Here is a 10,509-nt window from a genome sequence, read left to right on the forward strand (position 1 = left end):
TTAATCGGGTAGATGGAAAGAGTCATAGCCAAATACTGACTTATGATGTTGTTGTGAGAAAACTAACATATGAAGACAAAGAAGCAAAAGGAGAGATAGTTAACATTTATCAAAAACCACAATTATTGATTAACTATCTTATAGACATATGTTCAAATGAAGGAGATTGGGTTCTGGATTTATTTTTTGGCTGAGGTAAGTTTTATTATATGGAATTGAATTTCAATATGTTATTTCTTAATTTATATCTCATTGTACTAATTTACTTCATTATTTCTTTTGTGCTTGTTAATTAGGTACAACACTAGCATGTTGCCTCCAAAAAGGAAGAAATTGCATTGCCATTGAAAAAGGTCCAATACAGTGCAATTTTATTCAGCAAAGAATTAATGCTTTTCAATTTCTTCCAAATGCAATGCAAGAAATTGGGTTGAAGAAAGGGGACTTTAGTGAATCACGTGCGGCAAAAAAGGCAAAGGAACCCCAACCACCATTACACGGAATGATTGGAAAGACATACATTGGGAGATCCACAGACACCAAAGATCCATTAGAAGAGGAAAATTAGCAAAACGAAGCAGAAAATATTGTGGAAGAAAACAATGATGAAACTCTAGAGGGCGAAGAGTTTGGATTACGTGACATTGTTGATTAAATTTAAGTTATGCTTGGAAATCAAGCTCATTTTTTGTAACTATTAATTAGTTATACTTGTAATGTTTCGACTTTGACATTTTATGAGAATAAGCACTCAATTAAGGGTGCTATGCGTTTAATATTTGTATTATATGATTTTCGCATTAATTTTTATGTTAATCATTATTTTTTGAAAAAAAAAACAGTGATTATTATTTTTTTTTTGACACGAAATTCAAAAAAAAAAACAAAAAAACAAAATACTATTATTTAAACATTTTTAGTTAAAATTTTCCAATAAAAATTGTGATTATGACATGTCATCTCTAGCAAAAAATTATCAAAATGTGTAGTTTTTTTGGTTATATTTATGTTAAAAATGATTATTTTTATGTCAATTGTTAAAAATTATTGTTTTTTAGAGACAGTTATTTCATGTGGATTGAAAAATTAATTAACGATGTATAAATATGTAGAATATCGAAAATTCAAAATATTGACCTTCTTCTTTAAATATGCAAAATAATAAAAACCTCACTACAAAAAAAAAATTAAAATAAAAACAAGAAAATATGAAAAAGAATACCACTTCAAAAATTATTAAATTTAGAAAATAATTATTTACATTTCATACATTAGAAAATCTAAAGTCAAAAAATAGGTCTTTTAAAAAAAGGGTCTAATGCAGAATTACCAATTTTTTAAATCACCATGAAAATCACTACCATTCTAAAACGTAATGTACATAAAAAAAAATTAAGTGCCAAAAACTATGCTCTAAAAAAAAATGTGTGTTCTGCATCACCCCTTTTCAAAATCGGGTCACTTTTTTGCTATCTCTAGGAAACGAATAACAGTATCAGTTCACGTTTCAAAGTTTACATTGTTGGAAGGAGAAAAAAAAAATCTCGTGTATCTCTGTATACAGGTACCTGTTCAACCACTCTTCCTTTGATATGCACAAATTCCTATTTTCTTGCGCCACCAACTCATGAATCTTCCGTTCCAACCACTTTTCAATTTCTTTCTTGGTCGGATTCCAATGATGCGACATCACACATCTCTTTTAAGCATATCTCAGTCCCGACAATGGAACCATTTGTTGGCTTAGGGGGTCCTGGCCCAGGTTCGGAGTTAGTTGCGCCAACCAACAAAACCCTACACTACTGGCCCTTTTGGAAACAACCCGCGTAACGCAGGTTGCAGTGTCACCCGAAGCAGTATGGGGGGATGCAAGAACCAAGTTTATGCATCCAGAGACTAGTGTGACATCTTCCAGTGCCTTTGATCTCCCTTCACATAAATAAGTAAACTCTTAGGGTGCCTTACCGCAACTCTGTTAAAAAAGCCTTCAGACCTTCGCGAAGGTCTACGATCATCCCTTGTGGACCTTTAACAGTCAATTCACCTACATACGCGTATCAGAAAGTAATCTAACTTGATGTTTGCACAGATCTACTTAAGTTATTAATAAACATAAGAGGAGTCACCAGAGTCTTCGCGAACATATTTAAACAGGAATTGTGTACATTATAAATACTTATTCAAGATAATCGTGTATAATTCAATCAATATTCCAAAAATCAAGTCATTCATCAATGACATATAACATAAATAGACATGAATAGAAATACCCAATAACTCTTCAGAAACTTTTCTTTATTGATATCAATTCATAGATTGCAGACTCAAAATTGTCGTGTGCACAGAGCTGCAGGGATCTGCACGCTTAGCTGTGGACTCTACCTAGGCCTCCGGGCACTCAATTGCGGAGTCTTTATTTCCCTATCTAAGCGCAGGAAGCAGAGCCTTCTTGCCTTAGACTCTTCAATCGACCCAATTCTCTTTCTTACTTCCTTCTCGTTACCTCCCCTCCTTTTCACTAAGATTCATTATTTATAGACTTTTTCATACAATGCCATGGTCTGCGGACCATGGGTGAATCTCAAAACCGACTCAAAACTTTACATAAAACAAGGGGATAAGCCCCTTTAACTCCTATTCATCTATGCACTCCACATCCACAAATTGTGGAGACTTTACATAATTTACAAAATTGTACCAAAACTTGGGTTATCTTAACCCCAAACTAAGCCAGGGGACCCCATTCCAACACCCGTGGATTCATAGGACCAATAGGATTCTACCATGTGCCCCCTCGGAGGAGAGAGAAAAGGGACCATATGCCCTTGATTTTTCCTTGAATTCCTTTGTTAAATAAAATCGGCCCCTCCAAGTGCTCTAATACTAAAGCCCATTTTTTTCGGCGATTTCGCGCTATCGGCGTATTCCCCCCTGTAATTCCTTATGAATGTTCCATTGGGCCTGTCGATCACCGATTTGCTGATATCTTGGGACTGCGATGATGCGAGACTGCGGGATTGTGATGATGTGGGATTGCGATGATGCGGGACTGCAGGATTGCGATATCGCGAGACTGTATGATTGCGATATGCAAGACAATGATGATGCGGGACTACAGGATTGTGTTAGTTTGAATACAATGATGCAGGACTGCGGAATACTCTATATGCGGGACTGCGGGATACCCGATATGCGGGACTGTGTGTTATCGGGAAATCTAGTGTCTATGCAGAGCTGCTAGTCCCACTAAGGCTGGTAGCTACCTTAGAAACAAACAAACTAAAACCACTTTCATTTTCCTTTATGAGAAGTAGATAAGAGGGGAAAGAAGGAGACCAACCTCTGTCTTGCGCTTGGTTCCTTACTTGATTCCTCTCCCTTCTGATAGATCTTTGCCACTCGCTTCCTCGTCTACCCAGCTTCAAAGAGCACCTGTAGAATCAAAGTAGCATAACACTATCCAAGAACATAGATCTACTATCATAAACAATATAGGACCAGATATATATTGACCACACAAATGCATATATCATCAATCATACAAGAATGTGGAGGAAAACTTGAATAGCTTTATTAATAATCAAGAATAACAAAGAGGATTACAACCAATTGTTCTGACCCAGCATCATCCTCTCAGCAAGAAATCCCTTCTTCACCTCATGAAAATCTTAGATCACCGAACACTATGATGTTGCACCAAGAAACCAGCAGCACTTCCTTACAAGATACAAAATTCCAGCCTCCAACCTCTGGATCTCTGGGATGAGAGATCTATATATAGATATTTGCAGAGGTGTGAGTCAGCTCTGGGTTTTTGATTAGTGTATTCTCTCTGATAGTTCTTGTTTCCACTTGGAGATCTCATTGATCTCTTACTCATCCTTGGGCAATTCTAAGAGGCAAGTGTCACAGGAGAAGTTTCTGGAAGATTCCATGATCATCCACCTCGCAAACTGTCTCCGCCACTTGTCTATTCTCGTCCATCACACCCTATAGAAGGGATTTTCAGTATGCATCGCACCTCCCGTGTGCATTTAGGTGGGATGCATCACACCCTCAGCACTGAGCAATCAGTATGGTCCAGTTTTGACCATTTCTGAGTAGTTTTTCATGGAGAACTTCTGGGAGATGATGTAATCAGCTGACCTTGTTCTTTTAGGGGTTGGAACAACACTTTTAGGGACTTAGGAGCCCTTTGTTTATGGACATTTATGATTGAGGTTGCAGTGCCCAAAAATTTCTATAACAGTTGCCCCCTAAAGCATGAGGTCGTTAATCTTTTGATGTCAGCTGAAATGCTTTATCATGAGGATCCAAAGTTTTTTCAAGCTGGAAGGCGACCTGTAATAAGATACAATACAATACATTATCTTCATAATATTTTCATGATCTAGCTGAGGCGGGTATTCCCATGCTCAACTTTATAAATTCATTTTCATGTACATAAGACAGACAATCGTCTGCGTGCAAACTGATGATTCTGGTAGAGCCATCATCCCTTGGGTTGGATGATTATTTGTGCAGCAATGATGTACATTTGATGTATTTATTTTCCTGAATATATATCGCAGCCCGGATGGATGAAACTAGATCCGGGGTCTTCAATCTTATTCGATCTTCACTTAAAGTACAAGTCGATCCATGTGAGAGATGTTCTGGAGTCGAACATGGAAAGACATCGCCTGATTACCAACCAATGATGTAAGCTGTTAACAGGTGCGAGAGGAATCACCGATGATGATGATGACCCTCAAGGTACTACAGTACAATTCACATGGTGTGAATAAGGGACTTGGCGTCGAACACCACGCAAAATCTTTCGGTCGAAGGCCATTGATGTAAACCTGTCGCCGGAAGTGAGAAACTTTCCATTAAGGCATGCAAGCTTCAAAGTACTGAAAGGGTTGTTCCTAGATCGACTTCTTGGATAATGAGTTAATGCCGATGATGAGCCCCAATTTTGGTACAATTTGGGCTCATTTTGGCCTATTCTACTTGCTCAAACCATTCATATTTTATTGCTTATGCATGCATTTCTTAGTTTGTTCGTGTTGCTTGTAGGAAGAAGGGTAGACATATTATCTACGTGACCAATGCATGATGCTTTCAGGTTTTTTGCATTTAAAGGGAGAAAAAGACACGAAAAAGGAGACAAGGAGACAATGAGGTGGCACTGCTGGTTTTTAGGAGAGGATGTCCACAGTCTTGGGGACCTTCCTCGTGATTCCCATCGTAGCTCCGAGCTCCAACCAATCTCCCCACCGAGCATAGAGCACCGAGCATAGAGGCAACCAACTGTTCTACATGAACAGCAGTCATAACTGTTCTACAGGATCACCAAGTTAAACTTCAGTTGGACAGCCGAGTTCCTAAAATCAAGGAGACCTGTTGGATGATCATTTTTGCATAAGTATAGAGGCCGTAGCCTTTGATAGGTTGTTGAAACTTTCGCATTACTATTGTAATTTTTTAGCACAGCTCGGTGTTAGTTCTTGTTGTAAGCCAGTTTTGGCATAACATCAGATTATGAATAAAGAAGGCAGATTTTGATCTAGATCTGAGTTTTCTTAAGGAGACTATAGCTCTCAGGTTAGGGCCCAACCTGAGAGCCATAGATCCCCTCTGCTGTAGTGTTGTTTGCATTTCGTTTCAGCACTCTGAGTTTTCATTTTCACATGCAATTTGAATTACAGGTTATTGAATTAGTCTTTTTCATGAGCATAGATAGGACTAGTTTATGGTTGAATTGCTTTCGGTTGTTTAGTTAGATTAGCAGGTTGATAATACATTGGAGCTCCAGCAAAAAAAGGTTGAGGAAGCCTCCACTGCCATCTCCGTTTGGAGATTGGAGTGCAGCCTATACCAGCCACAAAAATACGCAGTTCTTCACTTCATACATGCTGCAACATAGTCTTGTTTATGATAGATCTTTCCACATGATTCACACCTGCCCACACACCTTCATCACAGCTTCATGCACATTCTCCTTCGCGTTTTGGATTGCTGTTCATTGAGTTTATACGCACAGGTAGTTTAGGTTGATGCATTTTCGGTTTGGTGACAGTCATAAGCATTTGTTTCACTTACACTGCTCTCTCTCGTTCCATTACCTCATTCTCCATCTTGATCACGCATGCAAACACATCTTTGACCCCTGCTCCGCTCTGTTATCTCCCAAAGTCTTTCACTCCTCACATAGCTTCATTCTCTAGCCCTTTTGTTGACCTAGTCCTCTATCTTCCAACACACTTCCTACACTCACTCCCTATCCTATTCCTCCACTTCTGAGCCATCACCAGCCCTATTCCTACCTTACACATCTCCCCCTACCATTCCATCACTCCTCCATCACTTCAAACACTCACGGTAGGTCATCCTGTAGCAATTTGTAGACATCCTGTAGAAATCTCTGCGTATCCTGTAGGATCCCCTGCAGACATCCTGTAGGAGGCCACTCACTCGGTTGCTGAGCTTCTGAATGCAAGGAACCTCTGTGGATGGATGCTAAGGATCCCTAGGGACCTCTCCTAGCCTCCCCAACCTGTCCCACGCTTTCCTTCCTTCTCCATCCCATCTGCACAACCAAACCCTAGTTAGCACAAAATCACAATCATTCCATCCACTTAAAGGAAAAATAAAAAAACATGTCTTTTATGATGCAAGTAGCTTAGATCCATGCATTTCCACTTATTAGAGGTAACAGCAGCATTGGTAGAGGTTTCATTCACATTCTTTGCATTATAGAGGTTAGACTAGTTAAATTAGGGTTTCCTAGGTTTACATGCTTTGATTTGCTTTCAGTCCATTTTGTCAAGTAGAGTAGTTTTCCTTTGAGAATAGCTTTCGTCCATCAATTAGCAAGCTTCTTCTGAGAGCCTATAGAAGTTGGCTTGAACCCTAGCGGACTTGTGCCAGCTGACCAAGTGACAGCTGCGACAAGAGCTAGTACTTGTGCATATAGCACCGTCGCTTCCAAGTTTGTATGAACTACCGGGTTGATAAAATGAGAGACAGGAAGCCCCAGGAGTTGTAGCATTATTGCTACAATACTGGAGCTCACCATCTTTTTTGGCGTCGTTGCCGGGGAAGCGTCAGAGTATTAGTAATTGTTGCTTTTCTTCTACTTTCGTACTCTTACTTCTGCTCAGTAGTTTATTTCATTTCCATTCTGCAAAAGTAGCTTAGTATTTCTTGCTTTCATAGCTTAGTATTTCCTGCTTTCATAGATTAGCATTTCCTGCTTTCATAGATTAGCATTTCCTGCTTTCCTAGATTAATATTTCTTGCTTTCCTAGATTAGCTTTCCAATTCCGCAATTTCATTTGAGCAATATAGTTAGTTGTAGATCACTCTGTTTCAGTTTTGCAGGTACCAAAGAAAAAGCAAAAGCACTCAAAAAAAAAAAAAAGTCCTTTCCATTTCATGCCTCGTAGGAACCGAGATAAATCAGGCAAATTCCTACCCAACACCCCCACCACATCACTAAGTAACCCTTCTCTCTTCTTTGGTGACAGTGACCCAGAGGAACCTATAGGTGAACATCCTGAGATATACCAAGACCCTATAGAAGAAGAAGAGTTAGAGACCACTCCATCTGAAGCCATGGCTGATAACAGAAGGGAAGATGAGAGAATAGAAGGAGCTTTCCCCATCCGAGAGACCAATGGAGAGATGAAAATGAAGAACATTAGCCCCTCTGCCTTACCTCACTTCCATGGACTGACCACTGAGGATCCTGATACCTTCCTGTTTGAGTTTGCTGTCCTTTGTAGAACCTATGACTATGCTGAAGATGAGCAAAAGTTGAAACTTTTCCCTTCCACTCTCAAGGATGCAGCACTACGTTGGTTCATGGGTTTACCTGGGAATAGTATCACTACTTGGGCTCAGATGCAGCAAGCCTTCAACACCAAGTACCGGGATTACTGTAGGTCTAAGGAAACCAAGGGAGAGATCTTTCGGATGACCATGGGGAATGATGAGTCTTTAGAGGATTATGAGGAGAGGTTCCAACTTAGCTATAAGCGGGCCAGGTGCACACTTGACCCTGAATCCCTCAAGTTGGTTCTACTCCGAGGAGTCCCTGAAGATCTCTTAGACACCCTTCACATGTTAGCTGGGGGGGACATTTACCAACTGCCTTATGAGGACATCAAGACTGTGTTTAGAAATCATTCCAGGGCAGCTAGGAAACGAGGTAGAGGAAATCTCCTCTCCACTGGTGTCCCTTTCTCCAAACATGAGTTTACAAACCAATTAGAAGATCTTAAGAGTGAGGTGAGACAGACCATTGCCATACAGCTGGACACATTTAGGATCCAGCAGAAGAAATAAGAAGCTGAGAGAGCCTTGGCTGTCTTCTGTCCTAGGTGCACCAGAAGACACCCTAAGAATGAATGCCCATTGCATTCGGTTGAAGTGTGTTTCGTTTGTGAGGAGGACCACCCAACAAATCAGTGTCCAACCTTACCTGGGTTTAAAGCCATGTACCAAGGAACCGAAGCTCCCACAGAGCCTCTCTATTACCTCAACCAAAGGAGGCCTCAAGGATCTAGACCTTATCAGCAGGGGATGCAAGGGGCATCTCAAGCTTATTACAACCCCAACCATTCAACTCCTATGCCTTCCTGGGGTACCCCTGCTCATCCTTCATGATCCATGCCTCCTCCATGGTCTTATCCACCTCAGTACCCCACTCAACCTACTTCTCATCCATATCACTCACATACCCAGCCACAACCTCAATGGAATGCACCTCAGTCGGGGTGGAGGCCTCAGTACAACACTCCACCCGCCATTCTGCCTCCACCTCCAGTTCAACCACAACCATTACCTCCTGCTCCTCCAAGGCAACCTCAAATGCCTGCTCAACCGAACCCGAACCCCAACAATAGACAGGCCCAGCAGGTATACACTGGGGAAACCTCATGCCCTACCTATGCTGTGGAGATTCAGGAGATCAATCTTAGATCTGGAAAGACTCTTCCAGATCGCCAGCCTCCTCCCCCAGAGGATGAGGAAGACCATCAGGAGAGTGAACCAAAGCCTATTCCACCCTTTCCTGAGAGACTAACAGCCACCACACAACCTAACCCAGAAGAAGATGAGCTTTTGGGTGAGCTCAAGCAGTTGTGTGTAAAAATCCCACTTCTCCAAGCCATCAAGGATGTGCCAATATATAACAAGCTGGTTAAGGAGAAGTGTTTCAAACACCCAGGCAGACGGAAGAAAGATGCCTCAACTATCAATGTCATAGGACAACTGTCTGACCTTATGCTAGGCCAAGTCATCTGCCCAAAGTACCTAGATCCTGGAAGTCCTGTAGTAGATGTTCACATCAATGGCACCATTATCCCCCACACCTTGATTGATCTGGGGGCGGCCATCAATGTGATGACCAGGGATACCATGCTTAAACTCAATCTTCAGGGTTCCTTGAGGAAGACCTCGACAGTACTGCAATTAGCAGATCGCTCCACCGTGACTCCTGAAGGGATTGTGGAGGACGTCATGGTCTCCATTGATTCTTGGGAATACCCTGCAGACTTCCTGGTTCTGCAACCAAAGGCCAAGCTTACTGGATATCCTCTCATTTTGGGAAGGCCTTGGTTAGCTACTGCAAATGCTTACATAAGTTGTCGGGCAGGAAACATGACCATCAAAAATGGTCCCATGTCCAAGCAGCTAGTCCTATACCCTCCTGCCCAACCTTCTTTAGAGCATGATTTACCACTCTGGTTGGAAGAAGGAGAAGAAGACGAGGTGTACTCAGCACCTCTGTGTACCTTAGATACCACTAGAAGAAACCCCCCAACCGAGGATGACTTGATCGAGAACTTGATCCAAAACCCACCTACCAGTACACTACCCTTAGAAAAATTGGTGGAGGATGCCCAAGCTAGCACCTTAGTGGATCTTTGTACAACCAACACTGTCACTCCCAGAATTAAGAATGTGGAGTTCGGCCCTGAGAGAGCATTGAAAATCAGCTCCTCCCTATCTCCTTCCCAGGAAAAGGAGCTGTGTAGTCTGTTGGCCAACCACCTAGATGCTTTTGCTTGGAGCTATAAGGAAATGAAAGGAGTCCATCCTTCGGTCTGTACCCATCATATATACATCAAAGAGGATTGTAAACTGGTTAGGCAACATCAGAGGAGAATGAATCCAGCCCTTAAGGACATTGTCAAGGAAGAATTGCAGAAACTGTTGGATGCCGGATTCATCTACCCCATCTCAGATAGTGAATGGGTGTCCCCTCTAGTGTTGGTTCCCAATAAGAATGGGAAGTGGACGATCTGTGTGGATTACCGGGAGCTGAACAAAGCTACCAAGAAAGACCATTTCCCTCTACCTTTCATAGATCAAGTGTTGGATGGACTGGCAGGAAAGAAGTTCTTCTCTTTCCTGGATGGGTTTAGCAGGTACAATCAAATCCAAATCAGCCCGGAAGACCAAGATAAGACCACCTTCACTTGTCCTTGGGGTACTTTTGCCTACCGAGTCCTTCCC

The sequence above is a fragment of the Pinus tabuliformis genome, chromosome 9 (assembly GCF_031772625.1).
Source record: "Pinus tabuliformis cultivar Carrire ecotype Pingquan chromosome 9, CPIR1, whole genome shotgun sequence".
Lineage (NCBI taxonomy): Eukaryota > Viridiplantae > Streptophyta > Pinopsida > Pinales > Pinaceae > Pinus > Pinus tabuliformis.